Here is a 12,067-nt window from a genome sequence, read left to right on the forward strand (position 1 = left end):
CCCTCGTACATGCCGGGGATGGATGACCGCGACAACACGAATGAGTCGTGTACAATGCCTGGGTGACGGGCGCAGACGTGCAGGATCATCATGCGGTGGTCGCAGACCACCTGTACGTTCATCGAATAGGTCCCTTCCTATTAGTGAACACGGCCCTGTTATCTGCAGGTGGCCGCACGGCGACGTGCATCCCATCGATCGCGCCCTGGACCATGGGGAACCCGGCAATGGCAGAGAAGCCCACGGCCCGGGCATCTTGGCTGGCCCGGTCCACGGGGAAGCGGATGTAGCGGTGCGCCATGGCATAAAGGGCATCTGTCACTGCCCGGATGCACCGATGCACCGATGTCTGCGATATGCCGGACAGGTCCCCACTCGGTGCCTGGAATGACCCCGTTGCATAAAAGTTCAGGGCCACCGTAACCTTGACGGACACGGGGAGAGGGTGTCCCCCGCCAGTGCCACGCGGTGACAGGTGTGCCAGCAGGTGGCAGATGTGTGCCACGGTTTCCCGGCTCATCCGGAGTCTCCTCCTGCATTCCCGGTCCGTGAGGTCCTGGTATGACTGCCGGGGCCGGTACACACGGGGCGCCCTCGGGTGCCTCCGTTGCCGTGGGGCCGCGACGTCCTCCTCCCCCTCCTCGTCCTGTCGGTCAGGTGTCCCTCCAGCCTGGGCGGCTGCCGCCTGCCCCTCTGCGGCAGCCTGCGCCGCCTCTCTGGCACGCTCCTCCTCCTCCTCCTCCTCATCATCCAGGGCAACATAGACATGAGCGGCTGCCACCACGGCGGCCAACATCGCTGGATGATCTGAAAACATGACGACCTGGTGGGGGGGAGGGGAACGACGACATGTCATCATTGCCCATATCCCCTCCTCCCCCCAGCCAGGTGGCATGGACCGCATGGGTCCAACTGTTGGAGGCTGGCACCTGGCCAGGTGGACCAACTCATTTGCCCTCCCATCACCCACCCCGGCACGGACCCCCTCCCCAACCCCCAACCTCCACCCCGGCACGGAACCCCTCCCCAACCCCCAACCTCCACCCCAGCACGAACCCCCCCCCCCCCCCCCAACCTCCACCCCGGCACGGACCCCCCCCCAACCTCCACCCCGGCACGGAACCCCTCCCCAACCCCCAACCTCCACCCCAGCACGAACCACCCCCCCCCCAACCTCCACCCCGGCACGGACCCCCCCCCAACCTCCACCCCGGCACGGACCCCCTCCACAACCCCAACCTCCACCCCGGCACGGACCCCCTCCCCAACCTCCACCCCGGCACGGACCCCCTCCCCAACCTCCACCCCGGCACGGACCCCCCCCCCAACCTCCACCCCGGCACGGACCCCCTCCCCAACCTCCACCCCGGCACGGACCCCACCCCCAACCTCCACCCCGGCACGGACCCCCTCCCCAACCCCCAACCTCCACCCCAGCACGGACCCCCTCCCCAACCCCCAACCTCCACCCCGGCACGGAACCCCTCCCCAACCCCCAACCTCCACCCCAGCACGAACCCCCCCCCCCCCCCAACCTCCACCCCGGCACGGACCCCCCCCCAACCTCCACCCCGGCACGGAACCCCTCCCCAACCCCCAACCTCCACCCCAGCACGAACCCCCCCCCCCAACCTCCACCCCGGCACGGACCCCCCCCCAACCTCCACCCCGGCACGGACCCCCTCCACAACCCCAACCTCCACCCCGGCACGGACCCCCTCCCCAACCTCCACCCCGGCACGGACCCCCTCCCCAACCCCCAACCTCAACCCCGGCACGGACCCCCTCCACAACCCCCAACCTCCACCCCGGCACGGAACCCCTCCCCAACCCCCAACCTCCACCCCAGCATGAACCCCCCCCCCCCCCCAACCTCCACCCCGGCACGGACCCCCCCCCAACCTCCACCCCGGCACGGAACCCCTCCCCAACCCCCAACCTCCACCCCAGCACGAACCCCCCCCCCCCCAACCTCCACCCCGGCACGGACCCCCCCCCAACCTCCACCCCGGCACGGACCCCCTCCACAACCCCAACCTCCACCCCGGCACGGACCCCCTCCCCAACCTCCACCCCGGCACGGACCCCCTCCCCAACCCCCAACCTCAACCCCGGCACGGACCCGCTCCACAACCCCCAACCTCCACCCCGGCACGGACCCCCTCCCCAACCTCCACCCCGGCACGGACCCCCTCCCCAACCTCCACCCCGGCACGGACCCCCCCCCAACCTCCACCCCGGCACGGACCCCCTCCCCAACCCCCAACCTCCACCCCGGCACGGACCCCCTCCCCAACCCCCAACCTCCACCCCGGCACGGACCCCCTCCCGGCACTCCCCCGGAGCCCAGCCTACTCTAACCACCCCCCCCCCCCCCCCCCCCCGCCGCACACACACACAAGCCGAGACACACCTCTCCTCAGGCAATCAGTCTGCGGCCACGCCATTTCCTGCCCAGAGCCAACCCCCCAGGCCGTCACTCACCTCCTCGCTGGTCGGCGTGAGCCTGGAGCACCGGGTCACGCCGATGAAAAGGAGGTTTGATTGACGTCGACGTGAACGGTCATCACGTCGACGGGACTTCGGCCCATCCGGAAGGGAGAATATCGGCAGGCCGAAAATCGGCTGCCTTGCGCAGACCCGTGACATTCTCCGCGGCAGCGGCGCCATTAACGCCCCGCTGACTTTTCTCCCTTCGGAGACTTCGGCGGGGGCGGGGGCGGGATTCACGGCGGCCAACGGCCATTCTCCGACCCGGCGGGGGGTCGGAGAATGACGCCCCAGGTCTCTGATTCCCATTTCTATATTGCGCAGATCAGACCAACCGCACCTTTACTCTCAGGTGTGTAGGAGGTCCGAATCTTGTTTCCTTATCTTGAGCCCCCCTTTTTTTACTCCCTTCTTCACCCAATGTGGTGCGCTCATGAGTCTACCAGAATGGGTTTGTTTTTCTTTTGGAGGGGATTGGGGTTTGAGTTCTCTGGGTGGTCACTCAGACTCGGCTGGATAGGAGGTCAATTGGGTGAACCAGATTCATCAGTCAGGTTGTCATGTGAATTGGTGAATGAATGCAGCATCTCTGAACAGTTAAATTAGGTAAGTGACTGCTTGCACGGGGTAGGGGGCTGCTTCTGTGTAGCAGCCAGTGCACAAATGCTCCAGCTCACCATACCGTAATCTGTTTGGATGAGGTAGGATGTGAATGGGCAGGATTCAGCCGTAATCGGCGGGGCGGGCAACTCCGGCGGGAAGGAGTGGCGTCAACCACTCCAGCGTCGGGCCACCCCAAAGGTGCGGAATCCTCCGCACCTTCAGGGGCTAGGCCGACCCCGGAGTGGTTTGCGCCCCGCCGGCCGGTGGGGAAGAGGCTTGGTGCCATGCCAACCGGCGCCGAAGGGCCTCCGCCGGCCAGCGCGAGTTGGTGCATGCGCGGGAGCGCCAGCGTGTGCTGGCGTCATCCCAGCACATTCGCAGAGGGCTTTGTGTCCGCACCGGCAATGGCGGACCGCTACAGTTGCCGGTGCGGAGGAATAGAGAGCCCCCACGGAATAGGCCCGCCCGCGGATCGGTGGGCTCCGATCGCGGGCCAGGCCACCGTGGTGGCACCTCCTGGGGCCAGATCCCCCCACGCCCCCCCGAGGACCCCGGAGGCCGCCCGCGCCGCTAGGTCCCGCCGGTAAGGACCTACTCTAATTTACGCTGGCGGGACCGGCAAAAGGCGGGCGGCCACTCGGCCCAACGCGGGGCGGAGAATCACCGGGGGGGCGCTGCCTTTCGCGCGGGATTCACGCCAACCCCTTGCGATTCTCCGACCCGGTGGGGGTCAACCTTTTATAGGTCATGAGCTTGGTTTCGGATTCAAACTTACAACACCAGGTTAAAGTCAATAGCTTTTGGAGCGCAACTCCTTCATCAGGTCCTTCTGCAGGATAATATTAAGCATCCTAGAAAGACTAGGTGGAGTGGTATGTCACAGATGATGTCCTGATCCATGGATCCACTCCGACAAGACAATGACACAAGACTACAAGCTGCCCGGCTGGAGACCTGGCAACTATGTGCCTTGTGCCATTTGTTCCACATCTGGCTGGACTGATATTTATCCTCTTTCTCTTGCACTGTTTCCAAGCCATCAGCCTGTACTTGTGGCATGAATGTGTGTGTGAGAGAGTCGGGAGTTGAGTTCGCCATCATCTTCCCAGGGAGAGTTCACATTCTTCATCAGATTTTTGTGCATCTCTGATTTCATTCAGCTGCTGAGTTGTTTCTGGTGGAGTTGTGGTTGTTGTTGCAAAGGTTTCGACCTCTTCAACAAGGTTAACATCACCTTGTTCAAACCTTCTCAGTAGGATATGGGGCAAAGCATTTGCTGCAGTCTGCTGTATTCTGGAACATACTCAGTCTTAAGGTCAAATCTCATCATCCTCGGTGTAAATCATTGTACTCATGAAGGCATTATTGCCCACTCCTTATAATCTAGGAGTGTCACCAAGGGTTTGTGATCTGTCTCTATCTTGAAGTGGAAACCAAGAACACAATCTGCAAACTTTTCACAAGCCCATGTACCCATTAATGCTTCTTTCTCTATCAGTGAATAATTCTGTTCGGTCTTTGTCAGTGAATAGGATGTATAGTAAACTGATCTATGCTTTCCATCCATTTGTATCTCAAAGAGTACAGCTTTCTGTCCTGTAGAAGGTGTATCTGCAGCAATGATAGTGGGTAGCTTTAGGCCATAGTGAGCTAAAATATCAGGTGATACTGACATCACTCTGATTTCTCAAAGGTTCTCTGTTCTGCTTCCTCCCAGCACCATATATTGTCACAATAGCTATTGTGTAGCTCTTTGACAACCTCTAGGTTGGGCAGGAAGATTCCGACTTGGTTTACCTTTCCCATGAATCTCTGGAGCTCAGAGACGTACTGAGGAATGGGAAACTCCTTGGTTGCTCTTGTCTTCTGTGGATCAGCTCTGACACAGAATCCATCCACAAAAGGCCCAAAGAACTGGACTGGTCAGCTGCGAGAAGTGTAAGTCCTGCTTCCTCCATACATTGCAGTGCAGCTTGTAGTCTTGTGTCATTGTCTTGTCTAAGTGGGTCCATGGATCAGGACATCATCTGTGACACACCACTCCACCTAGTCTTTCTAGGATGCTTGATATCATCCTGCAGAAGGACCTGAGGAAGGAGCAGTGCTCCGAAAGCTAGAGATTCCAAACAAACCTGTTGGACTTTAACCTGGTGTTGTAAGACTTCTTACTGTGCCCACCCCAGTCCAACGCCGGCATCTCCACATTTTGGCAAAAGTGGATGAGAACCCTTTCTGCGTGTATACAGATGCAGGCATCATTTCAGGACATAGAGTGATGTGTTAGCCCTGTGAACAGCTGTGGGAATACAGGTCTGAGGTTTTTGGCCATACCTTCTCAGCTTTCCAGTTTCTCTATTCTGCTAATCAGGTGCAAGTTGGTACAGGTCCTCCTACTCAAAAGTGAATAATTCTGCATCTGAATTATGGACAATGTTTCTGTAATTTTTTTTCTTGATATTAGACGGTTGTGTCTTGACAACGGCAATTACTTATGAACATATTGAACTTTTAAGTAAGACGTATGTTTGTAAAAAGAACATACAAGCAAAAACTGGTTGAGACCGTAATCTCTTACTGGCGAAAAGAGTAAATAGGGTGGTCAATAGGACTTTAAACTAGAGATTGGGGGGGAAGGGAAAGTCAGGGAACCAAGAGGTGAAGTAATCAGTGGGAAGGGTAGCTGCTTAGGAATAAAAAAAAGCACGAAAAGACAGAACTCAGGAGAGGTTACGATAGTCCCCATCTCACAAAATATGACACAATGTATGGAAAGGCTCAGTAAACCAAGGTCCACCACATCAAGAAAACAAAAAGGGACGGTCAATAGAGAATGAAAGGTGCTATATTTAAATGCACGCAGTGTATGGAATACGGTAGATGAGCTTGTGGCCCAGATTGTGACTGGCAGGTATGATGTGGTAGGCATCACTGAGACGTGGTTGCAGGGGGTTCATGACTGGCATTTAAACATCCAGGGATTCACAACCTATCAAAAAGACAGAGAGGTGGGGAGAGGGGGTGGGGTTGCCTTGTTAATTAGGAGTGAAATTAAATCAATAGCACTAAACGACATAGGTTCAGATGATGTGGAGTCTGTGTGGGTAGAGTTGAGGAACCACAAAGGCAAAAAAACCATAATGGGAGTTATGTACAGGCCTCCTAACAGTGGTCAGGACCAGAGGCACAAAATGCACCACAAAATAGAAAGGGCATGTCAGAAAGGCAAGGTCACAGTGATCATGGGGGACTTCAATATGCAGGTGGACTGGGTAAATAATGTTGCCAGTGGACCCAAAGAAAGGGAATTTATTGAATGTTTACAGGAGGGCTTTTTGGAACAGCTTGTGATGGAGCCCACGAGGGAACAGGCCATTCTGGACTTAGTGTTATGTAATGAGCCAGACTTGATAAAAGATCTTAAAGTAAGTGAACACTTAGGAGGCAGTGATCATAATATGGTAGAATTCAGTCTGCAATTTGAAAGAAAGAAGGTAGAATCAGATGTAAAGGTGTTACAGTTAAATAAAGGTAACTACAGGGGCATGAGGGAGGAACTGATGAAAATCGACTGGGAGCAGAGTCTAGTGGGAAAGACAGTCGAACAGCAATGGCAGGAGTTTCTGGGAGTAATTGAGGACACAGTACAGAGGTTCATCCCAAAGAAAAAAAAGGTTAGCAGAGGGGGAATTACGCAGCCGTGGCTGACAAAGAAAGTCAGGGAATGCATCAAAGCAAAAGAGAAAGCCTATAATGTGGCAAAGAGTAGTGGGAAGTCAGAAGACGGGACTGGGGGCATTCTGGTTAAGTTTGCCGATGATACAAAGATAGGTGGAGGGGCAGGTAGTATTGAGGAGGTGGGGAGGCTGCAGGAAGATTTAGACAGTTTAGGAGAGTGGTCCAGGAAATGGCTGATGAAATTCAACGTGGGCAAGTGCGAGGCCTTGCACTTTGGAAAAAAGAATAGAGGCATTGACTATTTTCTAAATGGTGACAAAATTCATAATGCTGAAGTGCAAAGGGACTTGAGAGTCCTCGTCCAGGATTCTCTAAAGGTAAACTTGCAGGTTGAGTCCGTAATTCCCGCGTAAGTCCAGCGGAGAGTCACACGGATGATCCCAGGAATGGTAGGCCTAACATACGATGAACGTCTGAGGATCCTGGGATTATATTCAGTGGAGTTTAGGAGGTTGAGGGGAGATCTAATAGAAACTTACAAGATAATGAATGTTAGGGAAGTTGTTTCCATTAGCAGGGGAGACTAGGACCCGGGGGCACAGCCTTAGAATAAAAGGGAGTCACTTTAGAAGAGAGATGAGGAGAAATTTCTTCAGCCAGAGAGTGGTGGGTCTGTGGAATTCATTGCCACAGAGGGCGGTGGAGGCCGGGACGTTGAGTGTCTTTAAGACAGAAGTTGATAAATTCTTGATTTCTCAAGGAATTAAGGGCTATGGAGAGAGAGCGGGTAATTGGAGTTGAAATCAGCCATGATTGAATGGTGGAGTGGACTCGATGGGCCGAATGGCCTTACTTCCACTCCTATGTATTATGGTCTTATGGTAATTAAGAAAGCAAATGCAATGTTGTCATTTATCTCAAGAGGCTTGGAATATAAAAGCAGGGATGTACTTCTGAAGCTTTATAAAGCACTAGTTGGGCCCCATTTAGAATACTGTGAGCAATTTTGGGCCCCACACCTCAGGAAGGACATACTGGCACTGGAGCGGGTCCAGCGGAGATTCACTTGGATGATCCCAGCAATGGTAGGCCTATCATGCGATGAACGTCTGAGGATCCTGGGATTATATTCATTGGAGTTTAGGAGGTTGAGGGGAGATCTAATGGAAACTTACAAGATAATGAATGGCTTAGATAGGGTGGAGGTAGGGACGTTGTTTCCATTAGCAGGGGAGATTAGGACCCAGGGTACAGCCTTAGAATAAAAGGGAGTCACTTTAGAACAGAGATGAGGAGAAATTTCTTCAGCCAGAGAGTGGTGGGTCTGTGGAATTCATTGCCACAAAGGGCGGTGGAGGCCGGGACGTTGAGTGTCTTAAAGAAAGAAGTTGATAAATTCTTGATTTCTCGAGGAATTAAGGGCTATGGAGAGAGAGGGGGTAAACGGAGTTGAAATCAGCCATGATTGAATGGTGGAGTGGACTCGATGGGCAAAATGGCCTTACTTCCGCTCCTATGTCTTATGGCCTTATGGTCTTATGGAATTCCTATGTGGATTACACTTGACCAACTTGTTCAGACAGAACTAAATGTTGCACCTTTTTCAGACAGACACTTGAAAGGAAGAGATGCAATGTAAAAGAAAGAGACGCTCTATAAAATCTCCTGCAGGGATAATGGGGTTTATTACCCTCTCAGCAGAACCCATCTCCTGTGAGTTCTATTCCAAACTGTGAACATGAGTTGAAAGAAAGTGGTTCTGGACAAAAGACATGTTTGCGGTTTTTCCCTTTCCAAAGATACACAAGAAAAAGTGTTAAAAAACACCTGCAAACAGGTCTCTATGTGCTACCCTGGTGTTCTGGTTTTATCATACCGATGTGTGTTGTGAATGTCACAGTTGAAGAACATCCATTAGACATCCTTGCCCTTGCAGGTAGAAAACGGCCTACTCTCTCTGATTGCTGGAAGTAAGTCACAAGTCAGCAAAGCCATAGTTAAAAAGGAAACAAGACAACTCCTTTCAGTTAACCTGCCAGACTATTGTGCTTGTTTTGTACAGGATTCCTCCTACGGCTCAAAGCCTAGAAGTGGCTGATCTTCCTACATAAATGGCATTTGGCCCATTTGGAAAGGCAGTTTTCACGTCTGTGTTTTTCTCTGCTGCATCTTGTCTCCCCTGCCTTTTATGCTAGTTTTTCTGTTTTTGTATTTGACATACTCGACTCAGTCACTGCTTTTGAGATAGTTGTCTCTCTGTCACCTCAAATCACTAAGCTTGACTACTTAGGTTCCTTTTCTAAGCTTAGATCATCCCTTGACTGCAAGTGGTCATACAAGACATCATCCAACACCTCCATGACAAATCGATCTCTGATCAGCTCCTCTTTTAAGCTGCCATACCCACAGTTCTCTACACATCCAGACAGATCATTTATGAATTCATCAACACTTTCCCCTTTACGTTGGAAATGTTTGTTAAATTTAGCCCGGTTAATTGTAGTATCCTTTCTCTGATTGAAGCATAGAGTACCGTATGTCCGATAACTGGTGATGTTCGAAAACTGGACATTTTTTGCCATGCTCCCAGAGGCTTGGTGACCCTTAACCAAGCTCAGAAAAGTTTGGTGAATTGCTGAATTGGATGTTTCCTGCACTCCGAGTGGCTGAGTGAAACTTGACCGTACATGACCTGGAGAGTAAAGAGGTCATATTATGTCTCCTATTCAGTTCAGTAAGATCTTACGATTTTATTCTGAACCCCGGCATGGACTAGGCCCTGAGGTTGCTGGAGTTGAGATGTTGTATCTGTATGTATCAAGTGCCTTGATTACTTCATTATACAAGGCTATTCCCTCATGGATACCCTCCATAGTGCAGTGACCTGCTCATTGTTTGTCTGCACAGTCAGTCTGGCGTGCTCCAATATCTGGCAAATCTCTGACACAATTCCAGCCATGCTTATGTTTGGCTGAAGACTGCAACCTTTTCAAAGCTTTGCAAATGATAGAGACTCCTCTATAATTGTTCTTTCACTCACTGCCACCACATAATATTCTCAGTATTGTTCGACTAATACGGAATCTATACTGAATATAAACAAAAGATGGAACTTTGTCGAAACAGCTACATCTGTTGTGAGGTTGTACAAGAGAAAGCAAGTCATGTGACGTTGCATCTCTTCCTGTAATTATGTACATAGTATCTGATTACCATATTAACTAATTAGAATTGACCCACTGCAGCACACTCTGCACTGCTTTTGGATTTTGAATTATGGGTTGATTTAGATCTGACCATAGTACAAGATAATGGTAGCATGACCTCCTCCAGCCTTTACTCTATTAATTTGACTATCTATATCAGCATGCAGCTTGTTTTGTTGATTGCTGCTCCATGGCTTTTGGCCAGAACAGATATCATGTTAGTTCAAATCATTAGATTTATCAATACTTAATAACTGAGGAACTATTAAATATTTCAGCCCCTCTCCATCATTCCTAAATGTGTCATGTTTCCACATGTATCCAGAATTATTTTTAACTATTTTGTTGAGTATGACCTACTCACAGATACAATTCTGTGTTTGGTATGCTCTGGTGGCTGGTGGGCTAAAGGTTATAGCTGGAATCACAGTGATAAATGTCGATTACCCTTATAATCTTTTATGTAAGTCTTGTAAGTATGCATGTCTTTCACAGTTGTCTCATATTTAACATGAGTCTATGCTTCCTTGTGGATTTGAGTCCAGATGGGTCCCAGAGAAGTGCTGAGCCATGGGCCATCATTGTGGCCTTCCCTTCATTAATTTTCCCTGATGCCACTGATCCAGTCAAACCTTGAAGAGCAGCGATCTGTGATTCTTATTGGTAAAATGGAGGAAATCTGAATCCATATTTTTGAAGTTAAGTGGAAAGGGGTGACAACAAATCTAACCTTCGAACATGTGGTTCTCTGGTATGGTCAGATCAACCAAACTTCCCCTTCTTTGAATCTAGAATGCAGGTGATTGGGGAAAAATGAACCTGATGGTACTCACTTGATGTTTAAGAACCGTGTGCCTAACAGTGGGCAGGGTTAGTAAGCACTAGGTTCCTACTGATCTTGTCGTGAGAATTTGTTTTTATTCCCTGTTGGCTAGTTACAGCTTTGCATCTGAGATGTATTTTATTAAACTTCACATCCGTTCTTCATTCTGATTAACATGAATATTATGAAAAGTAGAGTTAAAAGAGAACAATATCTTAGCTTTTCCAGTTGTCTTTTGTAAGGAATAGGTTTAAGGTATCTCAAGCCCATTTCCAGTATGTGTGTGTCCATAGTATAAATCTTCTCTCATTGTAATGTAAATGGAAACTAAAAGGGTAAACTCAGTCACACAGGCCAAATCAAAGATGGTTGATGCAGGATTAAAGGAACTGAAAATGTTCAAATAAAAACAGAAAATGTTGGATAAACACAGCAGGTCTGGCAGCATCTGTGGAGAGAGAAACAGAGTTAATATTTCAAGTCCATACGATTCTTTCTCAGAGCTGAGGAAATTTTCAAACTGGTGTGATGAGTATCAAGAAATTGTCATACATTTTTGAAACCTAGGTTAAAATGCATACAGACATTTGTCATTTGTCTGCTAGAGTTGTGATTAACAATGAGGTAATCAGTCATTTTGTAGGGGGAAGTGTTTTGCTCATAGATATTAAACATTTGCAGATAGAGAGCTATTGCAATGTTGTAACAGTTTGAGCCGAGCTAAACAAATCGAGGCACATCTTGTAAAAAGAGACAAAAGAATGCTGTGTGCCTTGAACTAATGGGAGGGGCCAAGTCTGTCTGGACAATGCAGTTACTTATAAGACTCTAAGCTGAACAGAAGTTTTTCGGCTTGATCCTAAAAAAGGTTTCTCTGTCCAAGGACTCTGCACAAAGATAAGCAAGTAAAACCTGGTTGTTAACTTTATATAAATGTTTTGGGCAGGCCGCTCGGCCCATCCGGGCCTGAGAATAGCAGGGGTGCCGGAGAATCGCCATTTTGGGTGTCTCGGGCGATTCTCCGGCCTGCGCCGCGCGGAACTCGACGGGGCCGTTCTTGCCACTTGGGAGAATCGCGGGAGGGCGTCGGACCGGCATCGCGGGAAAATTTGGTGACCCAGGCGATTCTCCCAACCGTCGCGGGAGCGGAGAATCGCGCCCAGGGTATTTGAAATATATGAGTTTGCTTAATTGAAATGTAAAGGCATGTTTCAAGATAAGAGGTTGTAACTATTAACTGTGAAGCTATTCTGTGTTGTTAATGTGCTTA

The 12,067-nt window shown here is 50.7% G+C and overlaps 1 protein-coding gene across 3 annotated transcripts in view; it reads right to left on the reverse strand.

The window, feature by feature from the left end:
* Positions 1-12,067, reverse strand: part of fam110c (family with sequence similarity 110 member C) — a 242,255-nt gene that overhangs the window by 16,229 nt on the left and 213,959 nt on the right. For 2 of the 3 annotated variants that reach the window (XR_011940672.1, XR_011940670.1), the window contains one exon: positions 10,448-11,245. The exons of the other annotated variant lie outside the window; for it this stretch is intronic. The gene's annotated coding sequence lies outside the window, so the exon portion shown is untranslated. Of the gene's footprint in view, positions 1-10,447; positions 11,246-12,067 lie in introns of those variants that run through there. 3 annotated transcript variants of the gene reach the window in all.

The sequence above is a fragment of the Scyliorhinus torazame genome, chromosome 4 (assembly GCF_047496885.1).
Source record: "Scyliorhinus torazame isolate Kashiwa2021f chromosome 4, sScyTor2.1, whole genome shotgun sequence".
Taxonomy (NCBI): domain Eukaryota; kingdom Metazoa; phylum Chordata; class Chondrichthyes; order Carcharhiniformes; family Scyliorhinidae; genus Scyliorhinus; species Scyliorhinus torazame.